Source organism: Parasteatoda tepidariorum, chromosome 9 (genome assembly GCF_043381705.1).
Source record: "Parasteatoda tepidariorum isolate YZ-2023 chromosome 9, CAS_Ptep_4.0, whole genome shotgun sequence".
NCBI classification, from domain to species: domain Eukaryota; kingdom Metazoa; phylum Arthropoda; class Arachnida; order Araneae; family Theridiidae; genus Parasteatoda; species Parasteatoda tepidariorum.
In genome coordinates, this window is record NC_092212.1 from 15,114,228 (window position 1) to 15,125,954 (window position 11,727).

At 30.7% G+C, this 11,727-nt stretch overlaps 2 non-coding genes across 2 annotated transcripts; both read right to left on the bottom strand.

The window, feature by feature from the left end:
- Window positions 1-3,591: 3,591 nt before the first annotated feature.
- On the bottom strand, window positions 3,592-3,752 carry LOC122270119 (U1 spliceosomal RNA). The gene has a single exon (XR_006225613.1). It is a non-coding gene; the product is annotated as a U1 spliceosomal RNA (small nuclear RNA).
- Window positions 3,753-7,765: 4,013 nt separating this feature from the next.
- Window positions 7,766-7,928, bottom strand: LOC122270120 (U1 spliceosomal RNA). Its single transcript, XR_006225614.1, has one exon. It is a non-coding gene; the product is annotated as a U1 spliceosomal RNA (small nuclear RNA).
- Between the last annotated feature and the right edge of the window lie 3,799 nt (window positions 7,929-11,727).

An 11,727-nucleotide genomic window follows, 5' to 3' on the forward strand; every position in this document is an offset into this window, starting at 1 on the left:
AGCTCCAAGTTTAAATAATTTAGTTTTTCTCTTATGTCCGTTATGAAAGACAAATCTGCTAACCTAAGAGGATCTCTTAGTTCTATTTTTGGTTGCAAGATAATTTCGTATTTCTCCAATTATATGTAGAAATCTATTCAAGTACTTTACCTTTACTGAGCCAGCGTACTTCAGTATGCACTTGCATAGCATTTATTGGTAAAATGGAAAACTGAAATATTTTATCGTTGAGCAGCGGACGCACCTAGATCGATCGACGGGCGCCATGGTGCCCGCGGGCATAGGGTTGGGGACCCTAAAGGTTATTCTGCCGTTAGAAACGGAAAGTAACCGGATTTTGAAAGACGCACTTAAGATTCTATAATTTTTTATATAAAAGCAAGAACTGTTATTTTATTAAAAGAAGCTAAGAGGAAGTAGCTAAAGTGACCCTGGCATTTTTTCGAGTTTTTATATTCCGAATCGACCAGAGAACTTTTTGCAAATACATAAAAACCAAACATGCTTTGTAATTTTTCTTTGTGAAAATATTTTCTTAAAATCAGCTTTCATTCGCATGCGAAAAAATCACATTGAGGGAGAAATGTCTTTATTGCATATGTTTATAATTATTTGCGTAAGACAGCGCTATAAATGGATACTAGAAAAGTAAAATTAATCTTCTTTTTTTTTCGGAAAAATTAATACCCAAGATTTTTTTTAGGTCATTACTTAAAAACTTACCTCGATATGCATCTTTTTTTGAGAATTGGCAAACAAATTTTTTTTTTCAGCAGAAACAAGGGAGGCCTTGAATTGTAACATAAATTTTTTCACTAAATGAAATGAAATCGAAATTAAGTTGTTAAGTTTTACTTTATTTTAAAACTTGCGCTGATCTGCAAATCCATAGCCCTGTAGTTTTGACCTCTACTCACAAATTCAGGGAACTCCTTGCTCAAGCTATGTGACTAATTAGCCATCGTAAAAAAACTCGATGGAACTAACAAGTTCATTATAATCCATTGGTTATAAATTATTTTAATAGTATAGCTTAATCAATTGAGAATAGTAGATTTTTATGAGCTATGAAATTTTGTTCAGTTCCCGTGATTTTTAACACTGATCGTCAATCATTATTACTGTATGCATACCTGCCAACTCTTCCGGATTTTCCGGAAGATTTTATTTTCATATTTAAAGTGGGAGCAATACTCAGGTTATTCCAATAACTTTTTGAATTATAATGAAAATTATAAATGAGTTTGACCACCACTACATATAAATTATTACAATAAATATATCAAAGCATAATAATCCTTGCGCAAGCGAATTTCGCAACTTCTCATATTATAAAGATCATGTTTATAGAGCTTTATAGCTTTAGAGCTTATAGAGCTTTAGGATTTACATGCTATAGTTCTGATTATGCCTTCATCTGGAAAATCAAATTCGAATTCTGATTGATATACTGATGATATTGACGTTGGAGACATCTGAAACTGAATAGTCGAGCGTGGATACCTGGCACTGGTAATACCTTGATCACCAAGGAGGCTCCCGATTGTTCAAGATCGTTCATCAGCTCGGTGTGGATAGCATTCCCCTCGGAACGAGAAGGACGTGACGCAAGACGACTCTCAGTCCTCTATCAAGGTCGGAGTGTGGTCCCCGTAGGAGATTACTGAAGCGCGTGGATAACTTTTCTTGGCTGAACTATGAATGAACTAAATTCTGATATTGTGAAAAATCCTGTGCTTAAAAGGGATAACTCTCCAGATCATTCATGTATAAACAAACCCAGATTTGTTTGGGAAGNCTAACATTAAGCTTACTAACCCAAATAATTTTAATATCAATGGCCTTTGATTCAGTTTGCAATCATATAATTTACGGAGGTGGCCTTTTTGGCCAGGTACTCCGGTGCACCAATTATTAGTTTCCGCAGTTGCGCAAGCGAATTTCGCCGGAATCAAAATATAAATATATTTTTAAGTCAGATTGTTTTTCATTTATTGTTTTACAACCACTCTGAAAATCCATTCTCCGAAAGAGTGAAAGTTGGCAGGTATGCTGTATGCCATTTTAATTCCAAATAAAACTTTGAGTAGAATGTGGGCGTTACTTCTAATCGTGTGCTCAATTGACTGAACAAAAGTAAAAAACATTACTGAAAATAATAAATTTTACCAGACAGCACAGCTTTTCATTTATTTCTTCCTCCTTTGTTCTGCACAATTTTATTTCTTTACTAGAATTCAGATTCGTCTTTTGACGCAATTTCAAGTTACTCAATTTAAAAAATTTTCAAATTATTTTGGAATATTTTGACATTTGTCCCTGAATTTGAAACTTGTCTTGTTGCTCTGCACCAATCAATTCTCGCCTATTCATCTGATAGAAGAAAATATCCTACTAAGGGTTCAAACACAGTTTCCCGACTGATTAAAGTCGACTTTTAGATGTCTCCTTCTTCCAAAACAAAAATGAGGTGCAATTTTGATTTTAAAAAATAAATAAATAAATAAAAACTGCAAAAAATATTATTCAAGGTTCTATACATTAAATATTTCCAATGAAATATTAATTTCACATCATAGCAAAGGGTAACATGATAGTCAATGGCAAAAAATTTCAGATATTAATGACGATTCATTAAAGTTTACTTAATGAATTCTATGAAAGTAATCATACTCAATCAGGGTTATTCAAATGCTTCACTTCAGTAGGAAGATGGGAAATATGACTAACAGGTACTTTTCTATTTCATAGACGCAAGCGATAAAATGGATAATGAAAAGTCACCAGGTTCATATAAATTCAACTTTTTTTGCTTGGTGATGTCAATTTCTAAAAAAATGAAAAGAATAAAGAAATTTAAAAAATAACTGAATTTACTTAAGCCAGTGAAATGGAAAAGTACCGATTAACACTACGTAAGCAAATATACAACGGACTATCATTCGCGGACTAGTTTTCACGGACAATCATTTGGTGACGGCAGTGCCAGAAAATGTCATTAGGAATTAAAATCGTGCAAAAATTACCAATCGATACCTAAATTAAAAATTCTTTTTCCGACTGTAATAAAGCTTGTATAAATTTTCTAAAACTTAAAATTGAATCTAAGAGATGAAAATTTCCTTTCAGTGTAAAAAAATGGATTGAAATAAATATGTTTTCAATGTACCGAGTAACTAATATAACATTCCAAGTGACGTAAATAAATAAAAATGTATTAAATAACTTTTACTTTTCTACCATGTTAATCATTATTTTTAAAGAACTATTGGTTGATATGAATTTTTTTTAACTGATTACTGCAGTTGTTTCCATGAATTGTAATGGCCAAGACAAACCAAGGAATCAGAGAAGTTCATGAGCTAAGAATTTCTTTTTCAATCAGTAATAGACTTTGAAGCCTACAATTATAGTTATATTCAATTAACAATCCATTATTTATTCAGCAGTTAGGTATTATACATATGAAATTGCACAGTTGCTAAAGGAAATAAAGTAGTGCCGCTCAAATGTCGATTATTCAAGATTCAAAAACCACGAGTAAATTACGAGATTTAACAGTGTTTTTCCTTTCCTACATTTAATCATAAACAGGGACAGCGCGAACGCAGTCCCAACTACCAAAAATTATGCACCCCAAGCAACCACAATTTGTGGATGTGGCGAACGTCAACCAATCGCAGTGCAATGAAAGGTCTCTGCTCGGGGGAGCCTCCTTGTTGATCAAGGCATCCCCAGTGCCAGGTAAGTATGAGAAAAATTCAACAATATGAAATATTTGTTATAAAATAATATTCTACATTTCTGGTAGATAGTCTTTTTACTTTTGTATAATACATGATTTTAATTAATTTTCTTTAGAACAGAAAAGCGTAAGAGTATACTTACATGAGGCTGCACCCATGTTTGTGGGTTTCCCAGTTGACGTAGCATTTGCGAAATGTTCTAGAATAAGAGATGGCTGTTCGTGGGACATACTAATGACTATTGAATTCAACATAATGACTCTTACGTAGTGAACCTAATAAGTTTCGTAACAATGAAATTAAAATTTCTTTTCATTTATATTTTATGTGTTTTAAAATTTATGAAATGCCCTGGACACCTTAATAATAATTTTACTTTTTGCCTATTTCGTCATTTTTCGAAAACTTTTCTAGTGAATTGAAAAACTTTTGCACAAAATTATAAGTATTCTAAAATCTAAGAAAATTTACATGCAAAAATATCGCTTAGTATTTACTTATTATTTTATTTAATTACATTAAAAAAATTTTTATTGTATTGTATGCTATTTTTTATAACATTTCAAAGAATGAATTTTGCATAGCAAAGCGCATATTTCGAACACAGATCAAACAGTTCCTTTAAAATTTAATTTTAAAAAAAGTCGGAATTTAAAATTTCTTATTTTAATTGACAATTCGAGCGATTTTGGTCAAATGTTGTATTTTGCCACGTAAAACTACATTTTAAAAAAAAGTGTAAAAAATTATTTACCTTATGATTCAAAATTGTTTCGACCATTATTAAATATAATAATAACAATAAATAAATAATAAAGGTTATTTTTTTAGGGAATTATCTTTGGGTAAATGAATTTTATAATTGTATACACAAATTTTTAACTTTTATTAAAAAGTGCTTAAGATATATCAAAATAAGTAAAAAGGAAAATTAACATCAAGAGGTCCAAACTTTGGAGCATTCTCCTGACCAAACTATTGGAACCATAATTTCCAGATTGCGGCTACCCCCTACACTTTGGGGGTCAGAAATCTGAATCCATCGGGAAAAAAAACGTATGTTTATTCAGAGAAAGTAAGTTTTTATGCCCGATTTCGTAACTTAGAATATCGTCAGCCCTTATTAATTAGCATATTTGAAGTCACCCCGTCGACCCATTAAGATTGAGTCCTAGAACGTAAAGATCCAATCATTAGATTGAAAATTATTAAAAGGGCTCCGTTTTTTTATTTTTTGCGTACTGTGCATATCCTTTCGAGGGGATGTATAACACTTATTCCCAAAGTATCTACATTTAAACTGCATAGTATTGGAGCAATTTTAATAATCACTAAATATATCAATATAATATTTTATACTTATATTAGTATATTTAGTACTTATTACATAACCCTCCAACATTTAGGTTATGTGCGAAATACATTTGTCAGTAGCAGATAACTAAAATCAATTTTTTTTTAAAAATATAATTTTTATTAAAACTTGATAAGGATTTTATAAAATGACCATACTGACCTTTACTGCTAAAATATTTATAAGTTGAGAGTGTAAAAAAGTATTTTATATTCTATATATATTAATAACATTATAATTAATAACACATTATCAATAACATATATTAATAACATTTAAAATATATAATATATATATTTCTCTTACACGGCGACGAAAAAAAGCCTCATTACAACTCCCCGAATGGCAACGCTAGAAAATCGAACAATGATTGCAGCTAAAAATGTCACATGCCAAATCTAGCTGAGATGGCTCAACATATAGCGCTTTTAAAAACGGAAACGGAAATAACCAGAGAGAGCATAAGCAAGGCAGAAGTGATAGTCTTTGTCGATAGATTTCTATTTTGCATTTTGTCGAAAGTATTTTACGAATTTGTATTTTACGTATTGTTACGAAGTAATGATTGTTACGAAGTTGTATTTTATGCGAATTTATATATTACGAATTTATTTGACGATTTTTGATTTATATCACGAATTTATTTGTTTTGCTAGAATTTTTTTTGTTTATGCAGGTTCTTCCATTGCAATTCACTTTTTTTAATTTTTAATAGACTTAATTATAGCCAAAATTTTATTCTTTTTAAAGAGATATCAGTTTTAGAAATTTTATCTTAACAGGGGTGATTGTGAGTCCAAGTCAAAATTGCGGAAAATTTCTTGAGTAAAAAAAAAAAAAAAAAAAAAAAAAAAAAAAAAAAAAAAAAAAAAAAAAAAAAAAAAAAANATGAATATTAATCAAGAATATAAGTTTATAAAGTATCTCTCTGGCTCTCCCTTACATACAAATAAAATAAACTGTGTTTTTAAGTTCCACCTTTGAAAATTTGATTTCCGGAAACTTCTGTGATGAATGATTTTTTGAAACGTTTGGACCTTCGATCTCCGGAAACTTCCGGATCACTGTTAGCGAAAAATCCGGATTTTTTCTGGAGCACAATCAGCCCTGTCTTAAGATTTTATACTATAGCACATTTCTAATAGGTTTAACGAATTACATGTCATTTATTTGAATTCAAATTTATTTTAATGACTTAGTATTTACTAAAAAGATGTATTTTTTTTTTAAAAAAAAAAGTTTTTATATGATTTGAATGATTGTTTTGAATTATTAGAATTTTGTGCATTTGCAATGCACCTAAGTTAGTAGCGAGCGAAGCGAGCTTGGTTTGCGAAGCAAACCATATAAGATTGCGGACCAATTTTCTGGGGTTGGCGAGCGTAAACGAGCAGGGGGCGCAGCCCACTAGTATAATATTTATTAATAACATTTAAAATATATAATATATTAATAACATTCTTTAAAATATTAATTTTTACTACCATAGTTTCTGAAACTACGGAAAACCAGTTGAATTATTCTTATCAATATTGATCAATTATCATAATACTAGTACATATTACCCTCGATAGTACATATTAATTAAGCGTCATCTGGGAATAGAGATTTTCTACGGTTTTCCCAGACGGAATTTCCCATTAACCCTTACCTTTGGTTTTCAGAAGATAGCTAATTTTTATCATCATCAATATTAATTAAGCATTAATCAATAATATGGCGATCTTTTGCGGTTCCTGAAAACGAACTATTTTCTCTTCGTTATTTTTGCTTTTTAGTGTGTTAGTTATTTTTTTCAATTCAATACGTATTACAGATATTAATTATGCATAACTGTATTCAATGATAATATGACAACTTCTTACGGTTCTTCTAGTCAATTAAGTTCACTTTTATCCGCTATTTTTGCTTTCCAGCAAAAAACTTATTTTTTTATTTCAATGTGCATATATTACTCAAATTAAGCATCATAAATTAGATAATAAAATGGTGATTTTTTACGTTTTTTATAAGCTAATTGCACTATTTTCTCATAAATTTTGCCTTTAAATACATCAATGTTTCTTTTTTTTTTTTTCAATTACCGTTAATTTTAAATAATCAACTTTTTAGAAGCATGTTTTAAGAGATTTAATATTAAAAAAAACCGCGAAGTATAAGACAACTTTAAAAGTATAAATTTGGTGACGTAGATCACGCGTGCTAGCACATAATGTTGTTCATTGAATTTATCGGACATAGCGAATATAAAATAATTAACCATTTAAATAAGTGCTGCAATAAATATTTTCTCATCAAATAGAACTATAAATTAGCAATTATCACTGATGTTATCTTCAAAATATGTGAAAAATTGAATCATCTGTAGTTAAATTTAAAAGAATGGCTAACGCTTAACCAATCTGAAAATTCCTTTTCGTTTTTCGAACGGTTCGTTGTAGAATGTTCTAATGTGGACAGTGACCTTCCACATGCTTCAAACTATCCGTCTACTGAATTTCATCGATTTCGGTTAGATGGTTCAGAAATCTATAATTGACACGTAAACAGATATTGATTAATAAATAGAAGATTGTTGAGAATAATTATAAGTCACTTAATAAACGTAAGTATTTGCAAAACTCTGTGGAATAAAATAATCTACTAAAGACTTCTCTTTAAAAACCAGGGATCAGCGCGAACGCAGTCCCCGACTACCAAAAATTACGCGCCCCAACCAACCGCAATTTGCGGAAGTGGCAGTCGTCAGCCAACCGAAGTGCAATGGATGGCCTCCAACCAGGAGAGCTCCCTCCGTGATCAGAGCAACTCCGACGCCAAGTAAGTATGCTTTAAGTGAACCATCTGAAAAATATAAAATACATTTTACTTTATTTCTACTGGTAGTCTCTTATTTTAATGTTTAAATATTTTAATATTGTTAATAGTAATACATACTATTTGTTATTTTACCATATTTGTTGTTTTCACCGTATTAAGAATTGTTAAAAATATAAACTTTAAAATTGCTGCATATTTATTTTACGATTATAATTATTATAATTTTTCGTTTCATTTCTTTTTTCTCTGTACAAGTCAGAAGTCTCTGGCTGATTTGGGAGCAATTAACAACGAGGCAAAAATTTAATTCAAGCTTGGCAAGAATTTAAAGAACGAGTTATTCTGAATTGTACTTAAAGATGAGAGTAATAACAATTCTGCTGATGACGTTCTGCAGGCATTTGAAATTTAGTGCATGAATAATCTGAATACCTTAAATTGTACTTTCAAGAAATTAATTAAAATTAAACTAACTTTTGAACAAACAATACAATTAACGCTTTCTTTCCTTTTCAAGTTCATTTTCTTTACATTGAAATATTTTTACTACTTAAAAATTCTCATTCACTCATTATTTTAAGATTTTGTACTAATATATAACCGATTTACCGATTTAAAATTAATTTTACAATGCTCCTAGCCCACAGGGCTATCTACATTTTCATCGAATTATGAATAACAATAAGGGAGGAAAAGGGTCAGGGGGTGTGCAGGCGTACTGCATTAAAAATGTAATTAATATATAATATAAATTTAACGTTTTGTTTACTTTTTTTTTCAAAAATTTGAACGGTAAAACTAAATGTAAAAATATTTATACAACATCATAAGAAAATCAATATTGAAAACAATAAATTATTTAAAAAAATATATTTCTCGGTGAAATTTAAAGTTATATATGCCAGAAATTTTACTATAAAGGTATTAGTTCTAAAGATAGGGTATGAAACGATAAAAAGTAAGCATAACATTAGGTTTGATATGTGCGAGGATACTCTCCCCCCCCCACACACACACACAACTGATAGTAAAAACATAATACAAATTCATAGTTACGATGAAAAAATTTAAATGACTGATATTTTTAAAATTCCTGTTTATTACACTTGCCTGAAAATTTACTTCGTAAAATACTGGTCAACTTGTCTTAATTTTGTTAATAAATTAGCTGCTAGTACCAGCAATATTTTGATGAAAACCTTTTTCACTAAATCAAAAGGTTTATGTATTCAGCTGAGAAAGAGTGATTGCCACTGAGTGATAGTTTAATGTTCTGTTGTTTGCAGGAGTTTGCATAATAATTCTAAAGGAATTAATTTTTTTTCTTCTGTTAAACTTACTTTTAACTGAAACGCAAGAGTACCCAATGCATATAATATTGCAAATGTTGTTATTAAAACATACCCTCCAACTGCTACGGAATTTCCGTAGTTTCAGAAATCTTCTTTTCAGACGGTAGCAAAATTAATGTCTTAATATTTAAAAAAAATTAATTTTAGCGTAACTTGTCCACTATTACTTATAAAAGTGCAGACCATATGGCTAGATTCTTAAGTTCTGATAAAAGTTTTATGAGAGATCCATTTGCTTTAAAAATTTCTACTTTGGTTCGCTACCACTAGAAAGAATTATTTTCAAAATCCTCATAAGTTGGAGGGTATGTTAAAAGCTTGAGACTAAGATTTTTGGTGTTTCTTAGATTTTAAAGTTCACTTCGTTCCCCTGAAAACTGAGCATATCTAACAACAAATGAATTAACAAATACAAGACCGGCCCCGTTGAAGTTTCTCGAATTATTGTAATCTTTCAGTGCAGCATTACTTTTGCTAGGACAACAAGTGAGCATATATGAATTTGATGCAAGGTGATAAATAGCGTCCTCCTTATTTCAGGATTACCAAGAAACGGGTAAGCCACTTAGACTCTCTACTTTTTGGGGGCTATCTGGTCAAAAATGACCAGACTTTTAGACCACCAGTGGAGCTCCAAAGAGCCTATAAAAGATATACTCGTTCAAGCAAAAAATAATTGCGCAACAGAATTATGATTTAGCATTGAAGCAAAAGACATATCTTGTGCTACACCACAAACCTAACCGGCACACCTCAAAGTGGACTTAATTGCTTTCGCACCGACCAAAAGAATCAAAAGCATATGTTTTCAACGAAGCGGGTCGCTCCTTATCCAAAACAAGGTTAGAAACTGCGAAACATATCTTAGAGGTAAACACAATCCTGGAAGTTCCGGTATTGGCTAAATGTCTCTAGAATCTATGGCAACCAAATTGATCCTCCGGAACTTACCGGTTGAAACATCGGTTTCGGACATTAACCGGGAGTTCAGAAAACAAAACAGGGGGTCTAGAAATTCGTCGGCTCTTAAAAAAAAGGCCCATAATCTTTTTTAACATCTTAGGTACAGTTGTCCCAGAGAAAATCCTTCTTTGGTACCAATTATACGAAGCAAAAACTTTTCAAGACAGTATGCAAGAATTGTTGGGGTTTAGGGTTAGATGCGGAGACTGTGGACGCCTTCTTTCCGAACATCTGGGCCAGTGCGCCAGAGACCCATGTTGACGAAATTGCAATGGCCCTCATAGCCCTAATCAGCGAGATTGTCCTGCACTCGTAAATTAATCAAAACTAATCGAAGTAAATTCCATCCACCGTGTTCCGCTGTGCGAAGATAGAAGAATAGTATTTTTAAAAAAAAACCTCATATACTGATATTCAAAGCAGGAGAATATATAACTCGTGCTGAGTTAAAATCGGAACTCAACAAGTTGGCGGCTCCATGCAACATTTAGTTTAGAGCACCTGCACAAAACAAGTATCGTTGCTGGAGGACTTTCCTCAGGTGTTCAGGGAACATTTTCGAAAAAAAAAACTTTTCTTTCTTATAAATAATGTCGACTACCACATTAAATATTCTTCAATAGAATACGTGAAGCTTTAGAAATAAAAGCCACTGACTGAGTCAAAACATCTTTGCAGAAGCCGATATCATCGCCATTCAAGAATCTTAATAATACTCTAAAAAATATACTAAAAACTCAGTTTTTAGTTATTACAACAATGAATTTGTACTAGGAATCAAAATAAATATAGAAAATTAATAGAATATTTTTTTTATTTGCTGGTACGAATGTTTTCTTCTGGTTACTCATGTTTCTTTCTACATAATTACCCTGGGGAACAAATTTTTAATTGCATTTTTGCATGTAGTTGATCTAGCTTACTTCGCTTCTGAGTATATCAAATTTCACCGTTCAGATAAATACAAATGTATATCAAAATTATTTTCAGTTTAGGTTTTTGGATGAATATTTAAAAACATATGACGTTAAAGTATCGCAACATGAATTGAAATTTATTATCACCCTTCTCCTTACCCAACCTACGTACTAAAAAAATGGTGACACTTAGTATTCAATCAAATGAATTTTAAAAAAAAAAATCTGTTTTGAAGTTGAAGTATGATATGGTGCTCTACCTAACAAGTGGTTCATATATTTAAAAAAAATACACCTTTTGCACGTAAATGGTTTAAAAATATATAGACATAGAATAAGATGGTCTCTATTCATTTCTTCCCTAAAGAAAATACTACTTTGAACAATGGAAAAATATATATTGGGATTGTATAAATATATTTACCAAGCTACTGATGTTATGTTCAGATCATGATTAAAGTAAAATATCAAAATTTTTTTCAATGAACTCTGTTGAATGATCTAAATCAGTGATTCTCAACCTTTTTTTTTTTTTTTTTTTTTAATTTTTTTTTTTTTTTTTTTTTTTTTTTTTT